Source organism: Mus pahari, chromosome X (assembly GCF_900095145.1).
Source record: "Mus pahari chromosome X, PAHARI_EIJ_v1.1, whole genome shotgun sequence".
Classification (NCBI taxonomy): Eukaryota; Metazoa; Chordata; class Mammalia; order Rodentia; family Muridae; genus Mus; species Mus pahari.
In genome coordinates, this window is record NC_034613.1 from 66,795,361 (window position 1) to 66,804,758 (window position 9,398).

A 9,398-nucleotide genomic window follows, 5' to 3' on the forward strand; every position below is an offset into this window, starting at 1 on the left:
TTAGGATCAAGAACAAGCAAGGAATGGGAGATAAGAGCATAAGAATCTGAAACTTGAACAGAACATAGTGTTATCTTTAGTAAATACACACACAAGTGACTGAAATCCAGGCCCATGGCATATGTATAAAATCCATTGTATATTTACTTCAGTGGAAACTATGCTCCATTTAGTTTGTGACAGTCTTTCTTCAAACAATTTGGAAGGTGTTTCCATCAAATCATATATTCCTAGTAAATCTGTTTTAATAAAAGTGCACAAGGGAAGGTAGTACTTTAAAAGACCAAAGAATTTTGGTATGCATTTGGTGTAGCAATGCAGGTACTGAACATGTACTAGAATAGAAGCAATTTATTTATGAGGAAGCAGAGCATGAGACTAGTGTATAACTGTAGAAAGACCCTGTAGCTAGTACACAAGTGTGATATTTGAAAATCACATGCAAAAGTGTTTAAAAGAATGTGCACGACATATTTGCAAATGCCTTTGTACTTCTGCAGCAAATTCCAAATACCCTGTACAACAGTTTCCATAGATTTTCCATACCACTGAGGAGCTGCTTGCTTCAGTGAATTTTGGGTATACATTCCTAAGTAATTGTTAAAGATTGTTAAGAACAGAGTGAAAATGATAGTACTTTCACAAGAGTAAAACCTTTATTACATCAATGCACCTCACAGAGAAGTAGTGTATGGAAGTAAGAATGAATACAAGAAAACAGAGTATATAACTTTATTAGTGTGGAACTGCACATGAATATTAGAATCAGGGTTGAGAATTAGATAAGAGCAGAATATGAGAATCTATATCCTGAACAGCACACAGTCTCGTCTTTAGTGAATACAGGCACAAATGACTTTTTTTTTTTAGCATATATATATATATATATATATATATATATATATATATATATTCTGTATATGAGAGAAAAAAATTTTTCTTTGTGAAATTTCATTTATCATAATTGATTTCTAGTTGTATCCCTTTCCTTGAAAATACCATAATTTCATTTTCTTTATAGTTGTATAACATTCTATTGTGTGTGTGTGTATATATATATATATATACTCTATTGTGTATATATATATATATATATATATATATATGTATATATATACTGTATTTTTATTATCTAATCATCTGTCAATGGATAGTTAGGTTGGTTCCTGCTGCTGGCTGTTTTGAATAGTGCTGCTATAAGCATCTATATACAACTATTTGGCCAGATAGGGGTAATATGAGTGCTTATTTACTGCTGATAAGAATAAATTCAATAGATATGAAGAAAGTGACACCATAGTCAAAGAAACAAGTTGTTTGTTTTGCTTTGCTTTTGCATTTGGGTCTTTGTTTTGAGACAGGGATTCTCCGTGTAACCATGGATGTCCTAGATCTTACCCTATGGATCAGTCTGACCACTTGCCTCTGTTTTCTGAGTTCTGGGATCAAAGTCATGCACCATCATAATCTGGCAAGGAGAGTTTTTATAATACTACCTTGTAAGGTAGTATGTAGTGATTGAAGTATCTGGCCACTTTTATAATTTACTCTCAAGAAGATAGAGCTCTATACAACTAGAAGTCAGAGCTATAGAAGAGAGTGGTGGGGAGAGGAAGAGAGAGGGAGAGGAAAGAGAATCCTTGGTGTGCTAACATGGGGTTGAATTTAGGAAAGGACAAGAAAGGGCCAATTGTATGTAATCACAACTACAAAAAGTATAAACTACAGAAATTAAAGTATCAGCCTTACTGTGGACAGACACTCATTCCAGAGATAACTCAAACATAGAGTCACCATTCAAAATGAGTGTGGAAGGACATGTGGACTTCAGTTAATGTGTTTGTACTCCTTATGACTGGCATCCATTGACGACCCACTGGAAGTAAGTATCTGTTCCACCTAGAGAAATTAAACATTAGGAAAGAGAGAGGGGCATATTAGTAATCAAGAATTCATATTATGATCAGTTTGTACTTGACTTGCTTCTCTATATGGTATTTGATATGTTACTAAATCTCATTAAAATGGCAATGTAAAATGTAAATATGACCTCATCTTCTTCCTGTGTCATAATCAAAATACATAGAAGATAACAAATAAAAGTTCATGTACTAAATTTACAAAGAATTAAACTGTCTTTGGGAAGACAACAAATAGGGAATCAGATGTTAAAAGGCACTTAAAAATAATAAGGAAATACATATGGTATATATCACTTTAGGTGATTGCACAATAGATTTTTTTTTCTATTTCAGAGAAAATGAAAACACAAGGCTAAGTCTCCATAAAATGTTTTTTAATGTGTAATTTTCCAAAACTACTCTACTGTTCTTTTTTATGCACTCTAGACTCTTTTCACAGTCTCTCAGTTCACATAGGTACTTAGCAGGAGAACCCATATTTATGCAGATCACACATACACACTGCTTAGCCCAGAAAAAGGAACCCATAACAACTTTGGAAACAGTTACACACAACTTTGCAAAAACCTCCTATTTTTCTCCTCTGTGAGTCATGGTCAGGTTGTTTGTTGTTTCATGCCCCCCTTAAAAAAAAAAAAAAAAAAAAAGATGCAGCACAGGCCAGCCTAGAACTTGTTATGTCGGCACGAATGACCTGAACTTCTAATTACTCTGCCTCCACTTTCTTAGTGCTAGGACTACTGTTGTACATATCCATCCACACCTCTTTTGTGAGGTGCTGCTATTAAATTCAGGGGTTAAGAAAGCATCCTACCCCTCCTTCCTTCCTTTTCCACTCCTCCCCTCTCTCCTCCTTCCCCTGCTGGGGCCAGTAGTTGGTATAGCCACCTGGATGGTAGTTGGTGGATGGGGGTGGGGGTAGGAGGCAGGAACCAGGTTGGCGCCTCAGAAGTACAGTGGTGGGGGAAGGGGCGGCTCTGGGGCCCAGTGCAGGGTTCTGGGGAGTAGGCTTTGGGGGTTCCGCAGCACCAGTGGGGGCACGCAGTGTTACTGGTGGTGAAGAAGCTGAAGATGGAACACGTCCAGGCTGACCACAAGCTTTTCCTCCAGGCTGGTGAGAAACCAACACAGATGTATAGATTTTTTTCGAACTCAAAATCTTAATAGCACCAATATTTTGGCACAGAACTCTTACTTACATGTCTCATCAAAACTTCAGAACAAACATCAAAAGGAAAACATTTAAAGTTGATAGGTTATCAAAAGTAGAAAAAATGAAGGAGAGCAAGAATTTCATAGCTTGTCTGTGCATTTGCAACTTACATTTACTGATTTCTTCCACAAATATAATAAGCCATCACAAAACTCAGAAAATGAACAAAATTCTGTTACCCTGAAAGTCTTGCTTGTGAAAGTTTGCCACAAAAAGGAAAGGATGTGAGTTGTCCAATAAGACAAGTGTCTACTGGTAAAAAGCAGGTGCCTTTGAATCCTGACCTCAATCAAACAAAATCAGAAAATTTCCCATCCCTGGCAGTTTCCAGTAGTGAATTTGAACCTAGTAACAGAAGGGGAGCAGGGGCAGAGGGTGGTATAGGGAACTTTCAGGATAGCATTTGAAATGTAAATAAAGAAAATAATAATAATAAAAAAAGAAATATGGAAAAGTCTTACTCATTACTATTTAGAATAAGTCATCCAGGAAGAAGAGAATTTAATGGAATGATTAATGGAGAAACCAATGAAAATACTGATGTCAGTGAAGAACTTCCAGCCAGAAGAAAACAAAATTGTGAATGAAGATGGGGAAAAGACATTTGTTGCACAAATGACAGTGTTTGACCATAACAGGAATTTAAAGCTTTTATATGGGGAATTTGAAGTAGCCATGCAGGAAATATAAGAATGTTCAATAAGCAAGAGCAATGTGGGAGACTATTCTTGATGGGAAGAGGCTGCCTCCATTTGAAACATTTTCTCAGGGAACTACATTGCAATTTACTCTTCGATGGATGGAAAAAACTAACGATAAGTCTACAGAACCTGTTGCCAAGCTCCTTACCACAAGAAATTCAGAGAGCCTTCATCAGGAAAATATGCCTGGATCTGTTAAACCTGCACAAACTATTGCTGTTAAGGAGATGCTGACTACAGAGCTGCATACAAGAAAAGAAAAGGATACTTCAAATTAAAGTTGCCAGAAGTTTAAAATATTTTATCAGTTCCTTTATAACAATAATACAAGTCAACAGACAGAGAAGCCAGAGATGACCTGCACTGCCTGTGGTGTACTCTCAACTGCCCTAAGCTGTATAAAACTCTGCCAAAGCATATTTGTCTTCAATTATGTATATCACCCAAAAGGTGCTAGGATAGATGTTTCTATCAATGAGTTATGACGGCTCCTATGCAGAAAATCCTCAGGATATACACCGACAACCTGGATTTGCTTTTAGTTGAAATGGACCAGTTAAGAGAACACCTGTCACACACATCCTTGTGTGCAGGCCAAAACGAACAAAAGCATGCATGTCGGAGTTTCTTGAATATGAGATGGAGAAATAGAACAGCAAAGGACATACAGTAGTGGCCACATCATTTCCACAGTAGTACTTTCCTGCCTCTTCGGCCACAAGAAATGGAATTAGACAATGAAGATGAGAAAGATTCAGAATGGCTGAGGAAAAAAAAATTAATTGAATTTTTTTTGATGTGAAGGAAGAACTGTGGTATTTCTATGTCATGAAGCATGGATTTATTGCTGACAATCAAATGAATCCTGCCTGTATGCTGTTTATAGAAAATTGTGGACAGAAAATAATTAAGAATTTATGTCAAAATTTCATGCTTCATCTAGTCAGCATGCATGACTTTAATCTTACTAGCATAATGTCAATAGATAAAGCTGTTACCAAGCTCTGAGAAATGCAGCAAAAACGAGAAAAAGGAGAATCTGTGGCCCCTGCAAATGAAGAAATAGCTGAGGAACAAAATGGGACAGCAAATGGATTCAAAAGAGAAAGCTTTGGAAACTGTCTCAGGGGTTCCACAATAGAGCAAGAAACAAGACCTCTGAGAATTTGCCCATGTTGTGGATACTGAAGTTGCTTCTGGGGAATTCAGCCTCTAGGAAGAGTTTTGGTTTTAGGTTGTTTGGTTTTTAATCATGGATTGGGAACAGGCAGTGTTAGATGATGTCATTGATTTCAGCATGGAGGTTCTGTGGGTCTGTTTGGCTTCTTCTCCTCACATGCTTATCAGCTTTAGTGATGTCCTCAATTTGGTTTTAGTCTGAAAAGCAGTTTTTCAAATAGTTAATTTTTCTTAGCTATAATAGTCATCTTTTAAAAATATATTGGGTTAATCTAGAAATTTTACACCTAAATTTTAATGCCTATTTCACTTGTGACTGTTTTTCTGCTTTGTAATTATGAGACATTTTCTGGGAAAGGAAGGTTGGGATATTATGCTATCTTAGAGATGGAGAATTTTGGTGAAATTGTTACATTGCCACTTTCTCCCAAAATTTGATCCTTGATTCAGAAATCATTTATACATTTGGGATGAGAAGTTACAAAGCAAGTTCTGCACCAGTTCTGTTACAAGTTTAAAATAGCATCAGTTGGTCTCCTCCTGTTGGAGGCGATGGATGTGACCTCTCCATGCAGTCATGCAGTGCCATGCGCACTGATGGAAGTTACTGTTCATTTTCAAGTGACTGGTTTTCATGCTCGTTTTTCCCAATTTAGTTTTTACTTGAATATGTTTTTAGGTTTTCTTTCTTCATTAGGTAACACCATGGGAAATTGTTCTGTGCACATCTTTTGCACTAGGAAGGTAAAGCAAGATTTAAAATATGCCACTTTGTGGTGGTGCCTCTGATTATGAACCAGAAAATGTCACACCTTGTTTCCTTTGTGGTGTCCTTCTTGATTAGAATATCCATACAGATAAGCTGACTTGAATTGTTGTGAGCAATTTTCCCTGTGTTCCATGTTTTATGTACATATTCATGTTTGGGTTTTCTCCAACTAAAAGTGGTTTCACTACTGGCATATTAATAAATAAACACGGATAGGTTTTTATTCCAGCTCCAAGTACTGTGGTTGAATAACATCAGCTCAAGTTTTTATTATCCTTTAAAGATATTACATGCTCTTTATTTATAAAGGATCAATGCTGCTGTAAATACTGGTATCTTTAATATTTTAATTTCATTCCACCACCATCAGATGCAGTTCCCTGTTTTGTTTAGTAAAGGGATATAAACTTTCTTATGGTGTCTTTGGAGATTAAAAAATATAAATACTGATTTTGCTGGTCTTTACAATGTGTTTAACTGTGGGGCTACTTAAATAGTGTGGATGTGACTTGTCATCCAGTATTAAGTTCTTATTTACTGGTTTTTGTGCTAAAAAAAATTAAGAGGGAAGCTGTGGTTTTCATTGTAAGTTCTTTGCCTGGCAAACTCTGCTCAGGGGTTCACTGATCTCTAATTTTGCCTCTGGGTAGTAGAATCTGAGCATTTCTCCTGAGCTTTAATTTGCTAAAGTTATGCACATATGTAAAAAAATTATTTTAGGGAAGATGTAGCTGTAGAATTATTGATTATGCCATTTCTTTTATTTATGTGTATTATATAATGAAGGCATATGGATTTATTAATCCATACATATATTTATGCTATTTCTTAAAGCAGTTATGCTTTTAATGCTTAAAAGAAGGCTAGCAAGATGTTCCCCCAACCTCACACCCAGTCAGCAATGGGTCTTGAGACAGCAGTGAAGGGGGCAGAGGATGAGCAAGGCTGGACACAGTCCTGTACTGTGCATATGCAGGGCTGTGGGATTTCTTTCACGCGGACTGTTGTAACAACTGCATTTGCAGCCACAGCAGCAGTCACTGGAACAAAGGTGGGGCCCCTTGGTCTTGCAAACTTTATATGCCCCAGTACAGGGGAAGGCCAGGGCCAAGAAGAAGGAGTGGGTGGGTAGGGGAGCAGGGCGGGGGAAGGGTATAGGGAACTTTCGGGATAGCATTTGAAATGTAAATAAAGAAAATATCTAATTTTAAAAAAAATTCCATGGGGCACATGAATAATAAAACATATTACTATGAAAAAACAAAAGGTGGGGATTTGGTTTTGGAGGATTTACCATCAGAAAGAGGGCAAAGAAGGAGGAAGCCAAACTACCACAGGAGTCCCACAGTGCCTTTGGGGCAGCCAGCTCTTCTGGATTTGGAAAGTCTGTTCCACTACAGCTTCCTTCTTTCTACAAAATTGCATCTAAATGGGACAACTTTGATGAAGAAAATGTGTATTTTGAAGATCAAGAAGATGACTCCAGCAATGTAGATTTACCTTACATTCCTGCTGAGAACTCGCCTATCCACCAGCAGTTTCATTCTAACAGTAACAATGACCCCTTAGAGGCACTCATGGCTGAAGTGGCAGATCAGGCAGCTAGAGACATTGAGAGACTTGAAGAAAAGGACAAGGAAAGAAAAAAGGGTATTCGAGATGACATTGAAGAGGAAGATGACCAAGAAGCTTATTTTTAGTACAGGGCAGAAAACCCAACTGCTGGGGTGGTTCAGGAGAAAGAGGGGGATAATCTGGAATATGACAGTGATGGAAATCCAATTGCATCTTCCAAAAAAATTATTGATCCCCTTCCTCTCATTGATCATTCAGACATTGACTATCTACCATTTGGAAAAAAAAAATGTTTAAAAATGAACATGAGGAGATAACCAACCTCACTACACAGCAGTTAATATACCTGTGGCATAAACTTAACCTTCAGGTCTCTGGTGCTGTACCTCCTAGACCAGGAATTAGTTTTGCTCATTTTGGGTTTGATGAACAATTTATGCACCAGATTAGGAAATCTGAGTACACACAGTCAACTCCAATACAGTGTCAGGGTGTGCCTGCAGCACTAAGTGGTATAGACATGATTAGTATTGCTAAAATAGGCACTGGGAAAACTGCAGCCTTTGTTTGGCCCATGTTGATTCATATAATGGATCAGAAAGAATCAGAACCTGATGATGGACCAATTGCGATGACAGAGTGTCCTACTAGCGAGCTTTGTCAACAGATCCACACAGAATGTAAGCTGTTTGGCTGAGCATATAATCTTCAATCAGTGGTAGTATATGGTGGAGGGAGCATGTGAGTGCAGGCCAGGGTCCTCCAGGAAAGGGCAGAGATTGTTGTGTGTACCCCAGGTCAACTGATTGATCATGTGAAGAAAACAGCTACTAATCTTCAAAGAGTCTCTTATCTTGTGTTTGTATGAAGCTGATCAAATGTTTGACATGGGGTTTGAGTATCAGGTTCAGTCCACAGCAAGTCATGTTCACCCTGGTAAACAAAGTCTCTTATTCAGTGCAATTTTTCGAAAAAAGATTGAAAAGTTGGCCAAACACATCTTGATTGACCCTATGAGAGTGGTACAGGGAGACACTAGAGAGGCAAATGAAGATGTGACACAGACTGTGGAGATTCTCCATCCTGGACCTAGTCAATGGAACTGGCTTACTTGGCATCTGGTAGAGTTTACTTCTAAAGGGAGTGTCCTCTTGTTCATTACTAAGAAGGCCAATGATTAAGAACTAGCCAATAACCTTAAGCAAGAAGGTCATAATCTTGGTCTGCTCCATGGGGACATGAATCAGAGTGAAAGAAACAAGGTCATTTCCAATTTTAAGAAAAAGGACATCCCTGTCCTGGTGGCCACTGATGTTGCAGCCCGTGGTCTGGAGATTCCTTCAATTAAGATAGTCATTAACTATGATGTAGCATGAGACACCCATATCCATAGGATTGGCTGAACAGGAAGAGGTGGTGAGAATGGTGTTACTTGCACCTTACTGACCCCAAGGGACAGCCATTTTGCTCGTGACCTTGTACAGAACCTGGAAGGAGCCAACCAACATGCTTCTAAGGAACTCTTAGATCTCACAATGCAGAATGCCTGGTTTCAGAAATCTCACTTTAAAGGAGGCAAAGGCAAAAAGCTGAAGATTGGTGGAGGAGTCTAGGTTAGGCTCTGAGAATTCCGACTGAGGAAGTAATAATGCAATGAGCAATTATGAAGCCTACAAGCCCTCCAGAGGAGCCATGGGAGATATGCTGACAGCAATGAAAACAGCTTTTCAGTACAGTACAAGAGTAACTTTGTTACAGCCAGTTTAAGTAATCAGAAAGCTGGAACCTCTACTGCGGGGGCAAGTGGATGGACTAGTGCAGGAAGCTTAAATTCTGTTCCAACTAATTCGCCATAGCAGGGCCATAATAGTTCTGACAACCCCATCACCAGTTCTGCCAAGAACATCCCAGGCTTCAACAATTCTGGGAATATCAGTAGTGCCCCCAGTGACCTACCCTTCTATTGGAGCCCAAGGAGTCAACAACATAGCTTCAGGGAGTAAAGGGATTAGAGGTGTCAATGAAGAGAGAGAGAGGGA

At 38.3% G+C, this 9,398-nt stretch overlaps 2 pseudogenes; both read left to right on the forward strand.

Annotated features, from left to right (window-relative positions):
- Nucleotides 1-1,653: 1,653 nt before the first annotated feature.
- On the forward strand, nucleotides 1,654-4,998 carry LOC110314362 (annotated as a pseudogene).
- Nucleotides 4,999-7,346: 2,348 nt separating this feature from the next.
- LOC110314363 overlaps nucleotides 7,347-9,398 on the forward strand; it is a 4,397-nt pseudogene continuing 2,345 nt past the window's right edge.